This window comes from Orcinus orca, chromosome 17 (assembly GCF_937001465.1).
Source record: "Orcinus orca chromosome 17, mOrcOrc1.1, whole genome shotgun sequence".
NCBI lineage: Eukaryota > Metazoa > Chordata > Mammalia > Artiodactyla > Delphinidae > Orcinus > Orcinus orca.
Window position 1 is genome coordinate 69,334,151 of NC_064575.1, and position 20,288 is coordinate 69,354,438.

The following is a 20,288-nucleotide window of genomic DNA, read 5'->3' on the forward strand; positions in this document are numbered from 1 at the left end:
GGTGCAATTCACACCCAATTTCCTTTTTTTTTAAAATGTTTATTTATTTATTCTCTTATTAGTCATCCATTTTATACACATCAGTGTATATATGTCAATCCCAATTGCCGAATTCATCAAACCACCCCCCCCACCCCCCGTGGCTTTCCCCCCTTGGTGTTCATACATTTGTTCTCTACATCTGTGTCTCAATTTCTGCTCTGCAAACCGAATAATCCGTACCATTTTTCTAGGTTCCACATATATGTGTTAATATACGATATTTATTTTTCTCTTTCTGACTTACTTCACTCTGTATGACAGTCTCTAGATCCATCCACGTCTCTACAAATGACCCAATTTTGTTCCTTTTTATGGCTGAGTAATATTCCATTGTATATATGTACCACACCTTCTTTATCCATTTGTCTGTCAATGGGCATTTAGGTTGCTTCCATGACCTGGCTGTTGTAAATAGTGCTGCAATGAACACTGGGATGCATGTGTCTTTTTGAATTATGGTTTTCTCTGGGTATATGCCCAGTAGTGGGATTGCTGGGTCATATGGTAGTTCTATTTTTAGTTTTTTAAGGAACCTCCATACTGTTCTCCTTAGTGGCTGTATCAATTTACATTCCCACCAAGAGTGCAAGAGGGTTCCCTTTTCTCCACACCCTCTCCAGCATTTCTTGTTTGTAGATGTTCTGATGATGCCCATTCTAACTGGTGTGAGGTGATACCTCATTGTAGTTTTGATTTGCATTTCTCTAATGATTAGTGATGTTGAGCAGCTTTTCATGTGCTTCTTGGCCATCTGTATGTCTTCTTTAGAGAAATGTCTATTTAGGTCTTCTGCCCATTTTTGGATTGGGTTGTTTTTTTTAATATTGAGCTGCATGACCTGTTTATATATTTTGGAGATTAATCCTTTGATGATTCATTTGCAAATAATTTCTCCCATTCGGAGGGTTGTCTTTTTGTCTTGTTTATGGTTTCCTTTGTTGTGCAAAAGCTCTTAAGTTTCATTAGGTCCCATTTGTTTATTTTTGTTTTTAATTTCATTACTCTAGGAGGTGGATGAAAAAAGATCTTGCTGTGATTTATGTCAAAGAGTGTTCTTCCTGTGTTTTCCTCTAAGAGTTTTATAGTGCCTGGTCTTACATTTAGGTCTATAATCCATTTTGAGTTTATTTTTGTGTATGGTGTTAGGGAGTGTTCTAATTTCATTCTTTTATATGTAGCTGTCCAGTTTTCCAAGCACCACTTACTGAAGAGGCTGTCTTTTCTCCATTGTATATCCTTGCCTCCTTTGTCAAAGATTAATTGACCATAGGTGCGTGGGTTTATCTCTGGGCTTTCTATCATGTTCCACTGATCTATATTTCTGTTTTTGTGCCAGTACCATTTTGTCTTGATTACTATAGCTTTGTAGTATAGTCTGAAGTCAGGGAGTCTGATGCCTCCAGCTCTGTTTTTTTCCCCCAAGACTGCTTTGGCTATTTGGGGTCTTTTGTGTCAACATACAAATTTTAAGATTTTTTGTTCTAGTTCTGTAAAAAATGCCACTGGTAATTTGATAGGGATTGCATTGAATCTGTAGATTGCTTTGAGTAGTATAATCATTTTCACAATATTGATTCTTCTAATCCAAGAACATGGTATATCTCTCCATCTGTTGGTATCATCTTTAATTTCTTTCATCAGTGTCTTATAGTTTTCTGCATACAGGTCTTTTGTCTCCCTAGGTAGGTTTATTCCTAGGTATTTTATTCTTTTTTGTTGCAATAGTAAATGGGAGTGTTTCCTTAATTTCTCTTTCAGATTTTTCATCATTAGTGTATAGGAATGCAAGAGATTTCTGTGCATTAATTTTGTATCCTGCAACTTTACCAAATTCATTTTTTTTAAATTTTTTTAATTTTTTAATTTTTATATTTTTTTTCATTTTAACATCTTTATTGGAGTATAATTGCTTTACAACGGTATGTTAGTTTCAGCTTCACAACAAAATGAATCAGTTATATATATACATATGTTCCCATATCTCTTCCTGCTTGCGTCTCCCTCCCTCCCACCCTCCCTATCCCACCCCTTCAGGCGGTCACAAAGCACCGAGCTGATCTCCCTGTGCTATGCGGCTGCTTCCCACTAGCTATCTACCTTACGTTTGGTAGTGTATATATGTCCATGCCTCTCTCTCGCATTGTCACCGTTTACCCTTCCCCCTCCCCATAGCCTCAAGTCCATTCTCTAGTAGTAAGTCTGTGTCTTTATTCCTGTTTCACCCCTAGGTTTTTCATGACCTTTTTTTTCCTTAAATTCCATATATATGTGTTAGCATACGGTATTTGTCTCTCTCTTTCTGCCTTACTTCACTCTGTATGACAGACTCCAGGTCTATCCACCACATTACAAATAGCTCAATTTTATTACTTTTTATGGCTGAGTAATATTCCATTGTATATATGTGCCACATCTTCTTTATCCATTCATCTGATGATGGACAGTTAGGTTGTTTCCATCTCTGGGCTATTGTAAATAGAGCTGCAATGAACATTTTGGTACATGACTCTTTTTGAATTATGGTTTTCTCAGGGTATATGCCCAGTAGTGGGATTGCTGGGTCATATGGTAGTTCTCTTTTTAGATTTTTAAGGAACCTCCATACTGTTCTCCACAGTGGCTGTATCAATTTACATTCCCACCAACAGTGCAAGAGGGTTCCCTTTTCTCCCCACCCTCTCCAGCATTTATTGTTTCTAGATTTTTTGATGATGGCCATTCTGACTGGTGTGAGATGATATCTCATTATAGTTTTGATTTGCATTTCTCTAATGATTAGTGATGTTGAGCATTCTTTCATGTGTTTGTTGGCACTCTGTATATCTTCTTTGGAGAAATGTCTATTTAGGTCTTCTGCCCATTTTTGGATTGGGTTGTTTGTTTTTTTGTTATTAAGCTGCATGAGCTGCTTATAAATTTTGGAGATTAATCCTTTGTCAGTTGCTTCATTGGCAAATATTTCCTCCCATGCTGAGGGTTGTCTTTTGTTCTTCTTTATGGTTTCCTTTGCTGCGCAAAAGCTTTTAAGTTTCATTAGGTCCCATTTGTTTATTTTTGTTTTTATTTCCATTTCTCTAGGAGGTGGGTCAAAAAGGACCTTGCTGTGATTTATGTCATAGAGTGTCCTGCCTATGTTTTCCTCTAAGAGTTTGATAGTTTCTGGCCTTACATTTAGGTCTTTAATCCATTTTGAGCTTATTTTTGTGTATGGTGTTAGGGAGTGATCTAATCTCATACTTTTACATGTAGCTGTCCAGTTTTCCCAGCACCACTTATTGAAGAGGCTGTCCTTTCTCCACTGTACATTCCTGCCTCCTTTGTCAAAGATAAGGTGACCATATGTGCATGGGTTTATCTCTGGGCTTTCTATCCTGTTCCATTGATCTGTATTTCTGTTTTTGTGACAGTACCATACTGTCTTGATTACTGTAGCTTTGTAGTATAGTCTGAAGTCAGGAAGCCTAATTCCTCCAGCTCCGTTTTTCATTCCCAAGATTGCTTTGGCTATTCGGCGTCTTTTGTGTTTCCATACAAATTGTGAAATTTTTTGTTCTAGTTCTGTGAAAAATGCCAGTGGTAGTTTGATAGGGATTGCATTGAATCTGTAGATTGCTTTGGGTAGTAGAGTCATTTTCACAATGTTGATTCTTCCAATCCAAGAACATGGTATATCTCTCCATCTATTTGTATCATCTTTAATTTCTTTCATCAGTGTCTTATAATTTTCTGCATACAGGTCTTTTGTCTCCTTAGGTAGGTTTATTCCTAGATATTTTATTCTTTTTGTTGCAATGGTAAATGGGAGTGTTTTCTTGATTTCACTTTCAGATTTTTCATCCTTAGTGTATAGGAATGCCAGAGATTTCTGTGCATTAATTTTGTATCCTGCTACTTTACCAAATTCATTGATTAGCTCTAGTAGTTTTCTGGTAGCATCTTTAGGATTCTCTATGTATAGTAACATGTCATCTGCAAACAGTGACAGCTTTACATCTTCTTTTCTGATTTGGATTCCTTTTATTTCCTTTTCTTCTCTGACTGCTGTGGCTAAAACTTCCAAAACTATGTTGAATAAGAGTGGTGAGAGTGGGCAACCTTGTCTTGTTCCTGATATTAGTGGAAATGCTTTCAGTTTTTCACCATTGAGGACGATGTTGGCTGTGGTTTTGTCATATATGGCCTTTATTATGTTGAGGAAAGTTCCCTCTATGCCTACTTTCTGCAGGGTTTTTATCATAAATGGGTGTTGAATTTTGTCAAAAGCTTTCTCTGCATCTATTGAGATGATCATATGGTTTTTCTCCTTCAATTTGTTAATATGGTGTTTCACGTTGATTGATTTGCGTATATTGAAGAACCCTTGCATTCCTGGAATAAACCCCACTTGATCATGGTGTATGATCCTTTTAATGTGCTGTTGGATTCTGTTTGCTAGTATTTTGTTGAGGATTTTTGCATCTATGTTCATCAGTGATATTGGCCTGTAGTTTTCTTTCTTTGTGACATCCTTGTCTGGTTTTGGTATCAGGGTGATGGTGGCCTCATAGAATGAGTTGGGGAGTGTTCCTCCCTTGCTATATTTTGGAAGAGTTTGAGAAGGATAGGTGATAGCTCTTCTCTAAATGTTTGATAGAATTCGCCTGTGAAGCCATCTGGTCCTGGGCTTTTGTTTGTTGGAAGATTTTTAATCACAGTTTCAATTTCAGTGCTTGTGATTGGTCTGTTCATATTTTCTATTTCTTCCTGATTCAGTCTTGGCAGCTTGTGCCTTTCTAAGAATTTGTCCATTTCTTCCAGGTTGTCCATTTTATTGGCATAGAGTTGCTTGTAGTAATCTCTCATGATCTTTTGTATTTCTGCAGTGTCAGTTGTTACTTCTCCTTTTTCATTTCTAATTCTATTGATTTGAGTCTTCTCCCATTTTTTCTTGATGAGTCTGGCTAATGGTTTATCAATTTTGTTTATCCTTTCAAAGAACCAGCTTTTAGTTTTACTGATCTTTGCTATCATTTCATTTCTTTTTCATTTATTTCTGATCTGATTTTTATGATTTCTTTCCTTCTGCTAACTTTGGGGTTTTTTTGTTCTTCTTTCTCTAATTGCTTTAGGTGCAAGGTTAGGTTGTTTATTCGAGATGTTTCCTGTTTCTTAAGGTAGGATTGTATTGCTATAAACTGCCCTCTGAGAACTGCTTTTGCTGCATCCCATAGATTTTGAGTCGTCGTGTCTCCATTGTCATTTGTTTCTAGGTGTTTTTTGATTTCCTTTTTGATTTCTTCAGTGATCACTTCGTTATTAAGTAGTGTATTGTTTAGCCTCCATGTGTTTTTATTTTTTACAGATCTTTTCCTGTAATTGATATCTAGTCTCATAGCATTGTGTTCGGAAAAGATACTTGATACAATTTCAATTTTCTTAAATTTACCAAGGCTTGATTTGTGACCCAAGATATGATCTATACTGGAGAATGTTCCATGAGCACTTGAGAAGAATGTGTATTCTGTTGTTTTTGGATGGAATGTCCTATAAATATCAATTAAGTCCATCTCGTTTAATGTATCATTTAAAGCTTGTGTTTCCTTATTTATTTGCATTTTGGATGATCTGTCCATTGGTGAAAGTGGGGTGTTAAAGTCCCCTACTATGAATGTTTTACTGTCGATATCCCCTTTTATGGCTGTTAGTATTTGCCTTATGTATTGAGGTGCTCCTATGTTGGTTGCATAAATATTTACAATTGTTATATCTTCTTCTTGGATCGATCCCTTGATCATTATGTAGTGTCCTTCTTTGTCTCTTCTAATAGTCTTTGTTTTAAAGTCTATTTTGTCTGATATGAGAATTGCTACTCCAGCTTTCTTTTGGTTTCCTTTTGCATGAAATACCTTTTTCCATCCCCTTACTTTCAGTCTGTATGTGTCTCTAGGTCTGAAGTGGGTCTCTTGTAGACAGCAAATATATAGGTCTTGTTTTAGTATCCATTCAGCCAGTCTATGTCTTTTGGCTGGAGCATTTAGTCCATTTACATTTAAGGTAATTATCGATATGTATGTTCCCATTCCCATTTTCTTAATTGTTTTGGGTTCGTTATTGTAGGTCTTTTCCTTGTTTTGTGTTTCTTGCCTAGAGAAGTTCCTTTAGCAGTTGTTGTAGAGCTGGTTTGGTGGTGCTGAACTCTCTCAGCTTTTGCTTGTCTGTAAAGGTTTTAATTTCTCCATCAAATCTGAATGAGATCCTTGCTGGGTAGAGTAATCTTGGTTGCAGGTTTTTCTCCTTCAACACTTTCAATATGTCCTGCCACTCCCTTCTGGCTTGCAGAGTTTCTGCTGAAAGATCAGCTGTTAACCTTATGGGGATTCCCTTGTGTGTTATTTGTTGTTTTTCCCTTGCTGCTTTTAATATGTTTTCTTTGCATTTAATTTTTGACAGTTTGATTAATATGTGTCTTGGCGTATTTCTCCTTGGATTTATCCTGTATGGGACTCTCTGTGCTTCCTGGACTTGAATAACTATTTCCTTTCCCATATTAGGGAAGTTTTCAACTATAATCTCTTCAAATATTTTCTCAGTCCCTTTCTTTTTCTCTTCTTCTTCTGGAACCCCTATAATTCGAATGTTGGTGCATTTAATGTTGTCCCAGAGGTCTCTGAGACTGTCCTCAGTTCTTTTCATTCTTTTTTCTTTATTCTGCTCTGCAGTAGTTATTTCCACTATTTTATCTTCCAGGTCACTTATCCGTTTTTCTGCCTCAGTTATTCTGCTATTGATCCCATCTAGAGTATTTTTCATTTCATTTATTGTGTTGTTCATCATTGTTTGTTTCATCTTTAGTTCTTCTAGGTCCTTGTTACCTGATTCTTGCATTTTGTCTATTCTATTTCCAAGATTTTGGATCATCTTTACTATCATTATTCTGAATTCTTTTTCAGGTAGACTGCCTATTTCCTCTTCATTTGTTAGGTCTGGTGGGTTTTTATCTTGCTCCTTCGTCTGCTGTGTGTTTTTCTGTCTTCTCATTTTGCTTATCTTACTGTGTTTGGGGTCTCCTTTTTGCAGGCTGAAGGTTCGTAGTTCCTGTTGTTTTTTGTGTCTGTCCCCAGTGGCTAAGGTTGGTTCAGTGGGTTGTGTAGGCTTCCTGGTGGAGGCTACTAGTGCCTGTGTTCTGGTGGATGAGGCTGGATCTTGTCTTTCTGGTGGGCAGGTCCACGTCTGGTGGTGTGTTTTGGGGTGTCTGTAGACTTATTATGATTTTGGGCAGCCTCTCTGCTAATGGGTGGGGTTGTGTTCCTGTCTTGCTAGTTGTTTGGCATAGGATGTCCAGCACTGTAGCTTGCTGGTCATTGAGTGAAGCTGGGTGCTGGCGTTGAGATGGAGATCTCTGGGAGATTTTCGCCGTTTGATATTATGTGCAGCTGGGAGGCCTCTTGTGGACCAGTGTCCTGAAGTTGGCTCTCCCACCTCAGAGGCACAGCACTAACACCTGGCTGCAGCACCAAGAGCCTTTCATCCACACTGCTCCTTAATTTGGGATGATTCGTTGTCTATTCATGTATTCCACAGATGCAGGGTACATCAAGTTGATTGTGGAGCTTTAATCCGCTGCTTCTGAGGCTGCTGGGAGAGATTTCCCTTTCTCTTCTTTGTTCTCACAGCTCCCAGGGGCTCAGCTTTGGATTTGGCCCCGCCTGTGCGTGTAAGTTGCTGGAGGGCATCTGTTCTTTGCTCAGACAGGACGGGGTTAAAGGAGCCGCTGATTCGGAGGCTCTGGCTCACTCAGGCCGGGGCGGGGTTGGGGGGGGGTAGGGAGGTCACGGAGTGTGGGGCGGGCCTGCGGCTGGAGGCCGGCGTGACATTGCTAGCCTGAGGCTCACCGTGCGTTCTCCCGGGGGAGTTGTCCCTGGATCCCGGGACCCTGGCAGTGGCAGGCTGCTCAGGCTCCCCGGAAGGGGGTGTGGATAGTGACCTGTGTTCGCACACAGGCTTCTTGGTGGCGGCAGCAGCGGCCTTAGCGTCTCATGTCTGTCTCTGGGCTCCGCACTTTTAGCCGCGGCTCGCGCCCGTCTCTGGAGCTCTCTTAAGCAGCGTTCTTAATCCCCTCTCCTCGTGCACCAGGAAACAAAGAGGGAAGAAAATGTCTCTTGCCTCTTCGGCAGGTCCAGACTTTTCCCCGGACTCCCTCCTGGCTAGCCGACGTGCACTAACGCCCTGCAGGCTGTGTTCATGCTGCCAACCTCAGTCCTCTCCCTGTGCTCCGACAGAAGCCGGAGCCTCAGCTCCCAGCCCCGCCCGCCCCATCGGGCGAGCAGACAAGCCTCTCGGCTGGTGAGTGCCAGTCGGCCCCGATCCTCTGCGCTGGAATCTCTCCGCTTTGCCCTCTGCAACCCTGTTGCTGTGCTCTCCTCCGCGGCTCCGAAGCTCCCCCACTCTGCCACCCGCAGTCTCCGCCCGCGAAGGGGCTTCCTAGTGTGTGGACACTTTTCCTCCTTCACAGCTCCCTCCCGCTGGTGCAGGACCCGTCCCTATCCTTTTGTCTCTGTTTATTTTTTTCTTTTGCCCTAACCAGGTACGTGGGGGGTTCCTTGCCTTTTGGGAGGTCTGAGGTCTTCTGCCAGCGTTCAGTAGGTGCTACGTAGGAGTTCCACGCGTAGATGTATTTCTGGTGTATAGTTCTGGAGGTTGTAAGTCCAAGATCAGGGTGCCAGCATAATTGGGTGAGAGCTCTCTACCAGGTTGCAGACCTCTCCTTGCAGCCTCACAGGTGGAAGGCTACCAAATTCATTGATTAGTTCTAGTAGTTTTCTGGTGGCATCTTTAGAATTCTCTATGTATAGTATCATGTCATCTGCAAATAGTGACAGTTTTAATTCTTCTTTTCCAATTTCTATTCCTTTTATTTCTTTTTCTTCTCTGATTGCCATGGCTAGGACTTCCAAAACTAGGTTGAATAATAGTGGTGAGAGTGGACATCCTTGTCTTGTTCCTGATCTTAGAAGAAATGCTTTCAGTTTTTCACCATTGAGAATGATGTTTGCTGTGGGTTTGTCGTATACGGCCTTTATTATGTTGAAGTAGGTTCCCTCTATGCTCACTTTCTGGAGAGTTTTTATCATAAACCAGTGTTGAATTTTGTCAAAAGCTTTTTCTGCATCTATTGAGATGACCATATGGTTTTTATTTTTCAATTTGTTAATGTGTATCACATTGATTGATTTGCGTATATTGAAAAATCCTTGCATCTCTGGGATAAATCCCACTTCATCATGGTGTATGATCCTTTTAATGTGTTGTTGGATTCTGTTTGCTAATATTTTGTTGAGGAGTTTTACATCTATATTCATCAGTGATATTGGTATGTAATTTTCTTTTTTTGTAGTATCTTTGTCTGGTTTTGGTATCAGGGTGATGGTGGCCTCATAGAGTGAGTTTGGGAGTTTTCCTTCCTCTGCAATTTTTTGGAAGAGTTTGAGAAGGATAGCTGTTTGCTCTTCTCTAAATGTTTCATAGAATTCACCTGTGAAGCCATCTGGTCCTGGGCTTTTGTTTGTTGGAAGATTTTTAATCACAGTTTCAATTTCATTACTAGTGATTGGTCTGTTCATATTTTCTATTTCTTTCTGGTTCAGTCTTGGAAGGTTATACCTTTCTAAGAATTTGTCCATTTCGTGCATAGACTTGCTTGTACTAGTCTCTTAGGATGCTTTGTATTTCTGTGGTGTCTGCTGTAACTTCTTTTTCATTTCTAATTTTATTGATTTGAGTCCTCTCTCTCTTTTTCTTGATGAGTCTAATGGTTTTATCAATTTTATCTTCTCGAAGAACCAGCTTTTAGTTTTACTGATCTTTGCTATTGTTTTCTTTGTTTCTATTTCATTTATTTCTGCTCTGATCTTTATGATTTCTTTCCTTCTGCTAACTTTGGGTTTTGTTTGTTCTTCTTTCTCTAGTTCTGTTAGGTGTAACGTTAGATTGTTTACATGAGATTTTTCTTGTTTCTTGAGGTAGGCTTGTACAGCTATAAACTTCCCTCTTAGAACTCCTTTTGCTGCATCCCATAGGTTTTGGATCGTCGCGTTTTCATTGTCATTTGTCTCCAGGTATTTTTTGATTTCTTCTTTGATTTCTTTAGTGATATCTTGGTTATTTAGTAACGTATTGTTTAGCCTCCATGTGTTTGTGGTTTTTCCGTTTTTTTCCCTATAATTCATTTCTAATCTCATAGCGCTGTGGTGAGAAAAGATGCTTGATATGATTTCAATTTTCTTAAATTTACTGAGGCTTGATTTGTGACCCAAGATGTGATCTATCCTGGAGAATGTTCCATGTGCACTTGAGAAGAAAGTGCAATCTGCTGTTTTTGGATGGAATGTCCTATAACTGTCAATTAAATCTATCTGGTCTATTGTGTCATTTAAAGCTTGTGTTTCCTTATTAATTTTCTGTTTGGATGATCTGTCCATTGGTGTAAGTGAGGTGTTAAAGTCCCGCACTATTATTTTGTTATTGTTGATTTCCTCTTTTATAGCTGTTAGCAGTTGCCTTATGTATTGAGGTACTCCTATGTTAGGAGCATATATATTTGTAATTGTTGTATCTTCTTCTTGGATTGATCCCTTGACCATTATGTAGTGTCCTTCCTTGTCTCTTATAACATTCTTTATTTTAAAGTCTATTTTGTCTGATATGAGTATAGCTACTCCAGCTTTCTTTTGATTTCCATTTGCATGGAATATCTTTTTCCATCCCCTCACTTTCAGTCTGTATGTGTCCCTAGGTCTGAAGTGGGTCTCTTGTAGACAGCATACAGATGGGTCTTGTTTTTGTATCCATTCAGCAAGCCTGTGTCTTTTGTTTGGAGCATTTAATCCATTCACAATTAAGGTAATTATTGATATGTATGTTCCTATTACCATTTTCTTGATTTTGGGGTGTTTGTTTTTGTAGATCCTTTTCTTCTCTTGTGTTTCACACTTAGAGAAGTTCCTTTAGCACTTGTTGTAGAGCTGGTTTGGTGGTGCTGAATTCTCTTAGGTTTTGCTTTTGATTTCTCCATCGAATCTGAATGAGATCCTTGCCGGGTAGAGTAATCTTGGTTGTAGTTTCTTCCATTTCATCACTTTAAGTATATCATGCCACTCCCTTCTGACTTGTAGAGTTTGTGCTGAGAAATGAGCTGTTAACCTTATGGGAGTTCCCTTGTATGTTATTTGTCATTTTTCCCTTTCTGCTTTCAATAATTTTTCTTTGTCTTTAATTTTTGCCAATTTGATTACGTGTCTTGGCGTGTTTCTCCTTGGGTTTATTCTGTATGGGATTCTATGCGCTTCCTGGACTTGGGTGGCTATCTCCTTTCCCATGTTAGGGAAGTTTTCAACTATAATCTCTTCAAATATTTTCTCTGGTCCTTTCTCTCTCTCTCTTCTCCTTCTGCAACCCCTATAATACGAATGTTGGTGCGTTTAATGTTGTCGCAGAGGTCTCTTAGGCTGTCTTCTTTTCTTTTCATTCTTTATTCTGTTCTGCAGCAGTGAATTCCACCATTGTGTCTTCCAGGTCACTTATCCGTTCTTCTGCCTCAGTTATTCTGCTATTGATTCCTTCTAGTATATTTTTCATTTCAGTTATTGTATTATTCATCACTGTTTGTTTGTTCTTTAATTCTTCTAGGTCTTTGTTAAACATTTCTTGCATCTTCTTGATCTTTGCCTCCATTGTTTTTCTGAGGTCCTGGATCATCTTCACTATCATTATTCTAAATTCTTTTTCTGGAAGGTTGCCTATCTCCATTTCATTTAGTTGTTTTTCTGGGGTTTTACCTTGTTTCTTCATCTGGTACATAGCCCTCTGCCTTTTCATCTTGTCTGTCTTTCTGTGAATGTGGTTTTTGTTCCACAGGCTGCAGGATTGTAGTTCTTCTTGCTTTTGCTGTCTGCCCTCTGGTCTCACACCCAGTTTCTAAGTTTTATCTGAAACTGCTTGAGAAGCCGAAGGACATGTTTTGTTCCGGTACAAAATTCAGATACACATTTCCATGTTTGGAAGCAAAGCCACAAACTCTAGCAAGATTTTACACTCCCTGTTAGCAAGGAGTGTAGATAATTGAAGAAGTGAATAGGACCATATAACATGAGAAGAGTGGAGCAAGAGAATAAAGCCATAGGTAGGAGGGGACATAGCAGAGAGGCAGATACCCCAATGGCTCTTTGCCAATGGTATGACCTTGACAAGTTTCTTAAACTCTTCATGCCTTGGGTTCATCAAATGGAAACTGGGGTTAGCAACATGTCAGGATGAAATGAGTTACAGGAATACTGTATGGAACAGCACCTGGCACAGAATATACAGTAATAGTCATTATTATAATTAATTTGATCTGCGCAGGACTTATTATTTGATTATCCCCTGCTGTACGCTTAGCACCTAGAACAACTCCAAGCACATGGCAGGCGCTCAGTAAATATTTTTTAAATGAATGACTAAATGAACAGCTAGACTACAAAGAGGACTGTTTTCCAAGAAGTTTGTGATTAATTACTGCTATGAGATATTGACTTCTCTCCCACCCTCCATCCCTCAACCACACCAAACAGTAGTTATGGCTAAATCCAAAGAATTTGGTTTGCATCCACTAAAATGCTAATTTCCAGATTGATTCAGTCCTAAAAAAAAAGTGATCTTGAAAGGTATCTGGGATTGGATGTTCTACGAGATTAGTCTAACATCCATTTCCTGTTTCTTCTTTCAAATCCATCTTTAGCAACTGGTGTTTTCAGTAGTAGCTTGGTTGCTTAGGGAGTCTGAGTGTTTTGGGGGTGTTTTTGGTCTGGGAGTAGAAGGTAATCATCTTATCAAAAAAATGAAAGTCATTAAGATTTTACCTTCATGGCTAGCATGGATCCAGTGTACATTTAAAGAATTATATATAATTGGGTCCCTAACCCATTTATCTTTCTATAAGATAGGGTGAAACATTTTAAAATTACTTCCAATTCCCAAAGTGGTGGATTCCATGAGGCTCAGAAGGGCTGTGTGATAAGCCCACTTTCAAGTCAAATTCTTTGTCCAAGATTTGGGGGAACAAGACAGTAGAAATACTCATTCCTGTGGGAGGCCAGGCCACCTGTTTCTCTATCAATAACTGAGGTATGACATAAGGCTGCATATTGTTTCTTGATCCTCAGATATGCCCCTTTTGTCTGACTGGTTTTGAGATAAACAGAAACAAAAAAATCTATCTCACAAGGGATGCTTATGCACTAATTTAATTCTGGATAGGTGTTCACATAAAATGTTCCATTAAAAAAATTATTATTAATATCCTTAATTAAAACAAAAACAGTTGCAGCACACAGATTCAGCCAAATTAGTAAAATTACAGATTAGGTAACTGGGTTGCTAAGCAATATTACATCCTCATTTTACTTAATTGCTGTAATTAGCATCTCCCTGCATACCACAATGCAAGACACACAAAAATAAGTAAAGAAAAGGAAAGAAAGAAAGGAAGGAAGGAAGAAGAAAGAAAGAGAGAGAGAAAGAAAGGGAGGATGGAAGGAAGGGAGGGAGGAAGGAAAAGCAGCCGGTTAGATCCCTTCAGTGGTTCTGGTGCTCCTTTTGAATACTTTCATCAACTGGTCACCCCTAATGGGGCTCAGCAGTCAACAGACTCTTCAGGAAAGAAGTGAGGGGAAATAATCTCTAATAAACCCCAAACTATCAGACAGGAAGGGCTGCCCAAGAACAAGCGTGCTGTCCCTCGGCCAAGAATAACTGAACACTTACCTTATTTCTACCTTCGAAACTTCTTTCATCTGAATATGGTGGTAAAAGACTTAGGCAAGTTCCCATCTCTCAGAAAGTTGATATCATTGAGGGATACTGAGTATAAGCAAAGACCCACTGAACATAGGAGAATGAGCAGCAAAACAGATTGGAGCCCAGTTTTGACTAGTTAATGGTATTACCCAGGTGCATTTCCAGAGACACGTGATCATCCTCCACACATTCCCCATGGCCTCACAATCATTCAGAGCCAGCTTCCGGCAGTTATAAAGAGGGAGGAAAGTAGATGTGAAAAGTTGCACTGATAAACTATCTCGTCTATCCTCCACAATGACTCTTGACAGTGTATTATGAGCTCCATTTTCCAAACAAGGAATCCATGGTTCTCTGTGGTAAAGTAGCTGCCCAGGACCACATATTGAGTGTCCAGCATTTGAGCCCAGGTCCACAAGACTCTTTCCATCATACCAGGAAAAGGGGCCAAGCTCCACCTGGTCAACTTTAGGTGGGAAGGAAATTAAAGTGAGAGAGTATAATGAAGACTTCAGGTCATCCATGGGCTTAACTCATCCATGTACTTTCCTTCTCCAGGGATAAACAAGACTCACAGTCTGATGGATGCTGTCACATCATGATCATCCAATGTCTTGGTAAGTTTTTCCTTTCAAGTTAATAGCCTTTTAATTATTTAGCAGTTTTAGAACTCTAATTTTTAGATATATTCTTTGAATTGTCTGATTATCTTTACATATTCTTCTATCCCATCTATGCTTTAATTACTTCAACGTATATCACAATGGGTATAGAATACATATTATTAAAAGATCTTCAAGAACTTCTCCATGTAAGGTAATGACAATTAAAATCAGCCCTGGTTTACTGAGAAAATAAAGCCATGAGTGCATAAACTGAACAATTAGCTCTTACAACATTTGGCTTTTATCTCTCGCATTTTTTTTTTAATTCCCCTACTATCAGCCTCTAGTACCATGTTGGCTCCTAGCAGCAGCCTGTTAAAAGTTTCTTAAATTGAACTGAAATTCCTTCTCCAAGGATGAAGCCATCAATTAAGCCACCTACCTGCAATGCTGTTACAGGCAGCATTCAGAACTAACTCTGTGATGTGAGGTAAGGGGTTCCAGGTTCCCTATTTCCATCTCACACTTCCCTCTCCCTATAAACAAACCCACAACTGTTAATTAACCCAAACCTTACATCACAATGACTTTGGTTTAAGACACTACAAGTCCCTGATAAATACCGTATCACAGGTAGGATCAAATAGGTCCAATTACTTCTCAGTCATTCATACATTAATGCCAATTATTAATATTTTCCCCAATAATAACAGTTGCTAGCATTTATCAATCACTTATTATATCTCAGTAATCTGCTAAACGTTTACATACACTGTCTCAGTTGGTCCTATTAATAACTATATGAAGCTGAAGATACCATTACCTCCTTCATATAGATGAGGAGACTTGTTTTCAGAGAGACTGATATTTTGCCCCAAATCACTTTGCAAGTAGAGGTCTCAGAATTTGACTCCTGGTTTGTCTGATTCCAAAGTCCATGAATCTCCTCACTCTGCTAATCTCCCACTCACCACCTCTGAAGAACTCCTGGATTGGTAAGAAGGAGGGCAGGATGCTGACAGTTAATATGTGTACTAGGTATATGGGAACAAATGGAATGGATGGGTGTGTAGGCAAACCCCACACTTTTCAGTTTGACAGAGTGCAGATTCTTGGGCATGTAGATCCTTTCATGCTACCCTAGGGAATGCCCATGGAATATGCCCACATTCGGTAAGAGTGAGGGTGGCTCCTAGGCTTAGCGTGAAAACCATGGGCTGATTATAATTTAATGTTTGACAAATGCAATTGGCCAGCCTTTTCCAGTGGAAAGCATTCTTAAAATGTCTGAGGCTGGCCTGAGGCAGCAGCTACTTTCAGCACTTAGAAACAGGTTAGTTCCTGAGGCACCAAAGATTCCCCCAAATGTTCCATGTCTCCGGTTCCCAAGTGATATCAAAGGAGAGGAGTGCATATCCGTCTGTTCCTTTTTTTGAGCTACTTCAAACCCACAGGTCAGGGAACTGGGCTCAGAGCAGCGTCATTCTTTTTACAAGCTCTGTGCTTCTGAATTTTTCACCAACCACTGGGACTGGGTGGGCAGAACTTCTGGGTTAAACTTCTTCTAGAATTCCAGAAATATTGCAACCTTACTCCTCGCTCTCTGTAGACCTATCTCACTTGCCATTTGTGAAGACAGTGACAAAAAACCAACACACTTACTCCTTATGGGCAAGAATACCTTTCTTTTTTTTAATGTTCAGCAACATCAAATAAGCTTTTAGCTAAGGAAAAAATGTTTTCCCAGGGATGCATAAAAAGCTGAAGGATGAGAACAACTAAAATTACAACATGTTTGCAAACTTCCTGAGCACACTGCTATGAACTGCGCCATCAATGTACAGAGGCACCATGGAATTTTGTCAGTGGAAAAAGTGACTGCCTGTAACTTCTCTGCATGGAGGCTGACACCAAGAACATATTGTGAGCATTTCTAGGGCCTCTGCCTTGAAATACAGTCAAATTTTCATCTCCCAGAAAAATATAAATTAGGTGTGCCTGGGCCCCCCCAGAAAACCTCAAAACAAATCAGCAAATCAACTATGAACTGTCTGAGCTGAGGGATAACTTGATTTTAGAAGAAAACTGTTTCCTACTGGCTACAGTCCCAGCCAGTTCTTTCTGTGCAAAAGAAAAGACTGTCTCTGACCTGAACAATGCTTTCCAGAACTGCTAAGATGAAGGGAAGAGGACTGACAGCTGCCCAGTCCTGCTATGTGCTAGGCATCATGCTAAATAAGGCTGTAGTTAAGTCAGTGCAATGGATTGAATTCTGCTCCACCCCTACCCTATCAGTTCATACAGATGAAGCCCTAATCCTCAATGTGACTATATTCAGAGATAGAACCAAGGTCATTAAGGTTAAATGAGATCTTAATGATGGGGCCATGCTCTGATGGGATTAGTGTCCTTGTAAGAAGAGGCCCTGGAGAGCTCAAGTTTTCTCTCTCTCTCATGCATGCAAAGAAGTCATGTGAGCCTGTAGCAAGGTGGTAGCCATCTACAAAATCAAGAAGAGAGCTCTCACCAGAAACCAACCATGCTTGGACCCTGATCTTAGACTTCCAGCCACCAGAATTGTAAGAAAATAATTATCTGTTGCTTAAGCCACCCAGTCTATGGTATTTTGTTGTGGCAGCACAAGCTAATACAGTCATCATATTTTAACTTTCATAATCACTCTGCAGTAGACATTTTTCAGACAAGGAAAATGAGGATCAGAGAGGAGAAGTGATTTGCTCAAGATCATACAGCCTGTAAACTTGGGCTTAACTGGGCAAAACTGGAGTGTGAACCCAAGTCTGTCAAATCCAATACTGTGATCTTTCCTCTCTACCATTAAATTAAGTTGTTGTTCTTTTATTTTTTAAGGAGATAAGAGTAAAAATAACTAAATTTATGTAGCATTTACCATCATATCATATGCACGTTACACTGTGTAATGTGATCCTCTTTTTTTTATTAATTTATTTTTGGCTGCATTGGGTTTTCATTGCTGCATGCAGGCTTTCCCTAGTTGCAGCGAGTGGGGGCTACTCTTCATTGTGGCGTGCGGGCTTCTCATTGCGGTGGCTTCTCTTGTTGCGGAGCACAGGCTCTAGGCACGTGGGCTTCAGTTGTGGCATGCTGGCTCCTTAGTTGTGGCTCATGGGCTCTAGAGCGCAGGCTCAGTGGTTGTGGTGCATGGGCTTAGTTGGTCCACGGCATGTGGGCTCTTCCCGGACTAGGGCTCGAACCTGTGTTCCCTGCATGGGCAGGCAGATTCTTAACCACGGTGCCCCCAGGGAAGCCCCTAATGTAATCCTTATAACAACCTTGTCAGGCAGGTACAAATATCATCCACATATTACAAATATGGGATATGAGGCAAAAAGAGATGGTATGATTTGCCCAAGTTTCCAAAGCTGGTAAGTAGCTGGGATTTGGAGCCATGTTGTACTGTCTGAGGGATAATTCAATCATAGAAGAAACCTGTTTCCTACTGGTGACACTCCCAGCCAGTTTCTCTCATGCAAGACTGTCTCTAACATTCCGAACAATGCTTCCCAGCACCGCTAAGCAAAGAGAAGAGGACTGACAGCTGCCCCGTCCTGCTATGTGCCAGGCATCATGCTAAATAAGGCTGTACTTAAGTCATCACTGTGCAGTGACATCCTGTGCACTGGAGGATCCATGCAGTGGGGCACTGCACAGTCATTCAAAGGAAGCTGAGGTAGAGGGCAAAGGACCCATGGAAAATGCCTATAAGATGAAAAAGCAGGGCAGCCATACTGTACATTCTAGGAGCTGCTGATGACTCTGTGAGCACCTGGATCCAGGACACCCTTTGAACTAATTCATCATTGGTCATCACAGCTTGAGGCAAAACAGTGCTTCAGAAGAACCACAGAGGAGAAAGCACCCAGTCCTTGCTATGGCATTTCCTTCCTACCATGAACCCTGGAAGGCAGCAGAGCCTTCCAGGAATCTTCTAAACCAGTGGTTCTTATTAGCCTGCATCAGAAACACCTGGAGGGCTTGTTTACTCACAGATGGGCTGGGCTCCACTTCAGAAGTTTCTGATTTAATTGGTCTGAAGTGGGATGGAGAATTTGCGGTCTGGGACCCTACTTTGAGAACCCTTGGTCTAAGTCCTGGGTAGAAACTCCAGGTCTCTGAGAGCATCCCCAGCTCCGTCCTCACTCTGTTGGGGGATCTGAGTGGCCATCTATTCATGATTAAGTTGTTAGGAGAGCTAAGGGAAGCTTTGAGCAGATTCAAAGAGCCACCAAAACTTCAGGGAATAAGAAACATGCTCCTGGGACGCTGCAGAGAATGGTGGTAAAGAAGGTGGGTTCAGAAGCAGAATCTCAGGTCTGATTCTCACCAGCTGTATGACTGTGGGTAGTTACTTAACCTCTTAGTTCCTCAGCTTACTTCTTTGTGAAATCGGAATAAACCTTAAACCTTGTAGGGTTGTGAGGGTTAAATGTGGTATCCCTGAGGACTACATGTGCTTGATGCTTGTTAAAAACACAGACTCCTGGGCTTCCCTGGTGGCGCAGTGGTTAAGAATTCGCCTGCCAATGCAGGAGACATGGGTTCGAGCCCTGGTCTGGGAAGATCCCACATGTCGCGGAGCAACTAAGCCCGTGCGCCACAACTACTGAGCCTATGCTCTAGAGCCCGAGAGCCGCAACTGCTGAAGCCCGTGCTCCGCAACAAGAGAAGCCACTGCAATGAGAAGCCCGTGCACCGCAATGAAGAGTAGCCCCTGCTCGCCGCAACTAGAGAAAGCCTGCAAGCAACAATGAAGACCCCAACGCTGCCAAAAATAAAATAAATAACTTTTTTAAAAAAGGAGCTGCTTTCTTAAACAACAACAAAACAGACTCCTGACTCGTAACCCTGGCCTGCTCAGCCAGAATCTCCAGGGCAGGGCCTTGGGGCCAGAATCCTTAATAAACAGCCAGGTGATTCTTAAATTGGATAAGTTTGCAAACTCAGACAGAATCCATGTAAAGCCCTTGGCGTTGATCTATGCTCCCTCCACAAAGGTCAGCCACTGGCTTATTACCAGCTGGGTCTAGCTATTTGCAAATGGTACTACCATGGCCTTTGTGATAACGTTACCCAGGATGATTAATTAGTAGACACCCTAACCTATAATAAAATTTTAGAAGACGTGGCTCTGTATCCACAAATAAAAATTAATTGAACCATACATTTAAGATTCATGTACAGTACTGTTTATAAATTTTACCTCAAAAAAAGGTTTTCAAGAGAAATATTAAAAAGACATGACTCCCCTTCCTTAGAGAAATGCCCTCGAAGACAAATAACGCTACTAGACAGGCTATGTGCCCAAATGCTCATATATCAAGGGCACAGTGCCACATGTGACTGCCTGGAACACATGGAAAGTAAATGAAAGAGTCACCTGATGAACTTCAACATGCGGTCGGGGAAGAAGCCACTGGAAGTACTGGGGTAGCTTCTATAATGCAATGATCCAGAGTTTCCTTGGACTTCTACCGCTTCTAATGGTGGTTTCTCTAAACCATCCTCAGCCCAGCCTCCCACCTCAGAGAACCAGCTTTACCTGCAAGGACACAAGAGTTTCAGTCCTCAGCTGAGATGAACGCTGCTTCACAGCCTGGAGCTACAAAGGGGCTACATCTCCCCCACGTGATTACACAGGGGAAGGGAGGGGTCGTTTTCCTCGCTCCTTGCCAAAAGTCTTTTTCTAGACACATCCACAGGGTCGAGGAGGGGAGCTGACCATGACCAATGTGTGCAAACCACGGTAGCTGATGAACAAGGTCAGTGAAAAACCCATTTCCCCAAAGC

The 20,288-nt window shown here is 40.7% G+C and overlaps 2 protein-coding genes across 7 annotated transcripts in view; one reads left to right on the forward strand and one right to left on the reverse strand.

Annotated features, from left to right (window-relative positions):
* The window catches only part of MTBP (MDM2 binding protein), a 154,647-nt gene that overhangs the window by 114,768 nt on the left and 19,591 nt on the right, over nt 1–20,288 (forward strand). For 3 of the 4 annotated variants that reach the window (XR_007472764.1, XR_004480980.2, XR_004480979.2), the window contains one exon: nt 14,413–14,471. The gene's annotated coding sequence lies outside the window, so the exon portion shown is untranslated. Of the gene's footprint in view, nt 1–14,412; nt 14,472–16,206; nt 16,289–20,288 lie in introns of those variants that run through there. The other variant, XR_004480981.2, reaches the window with a different exon arrangement.
* Nucleotides 1–20,288, reverse strand: part of SNTB1 (syntrophin beta 1) — a 232,108-nt gene that overhangs the window by 27,189 nt on the left and 184,631 nt on the right. The gene's annotated exons all lie outside the window — the stretch shown is intronic.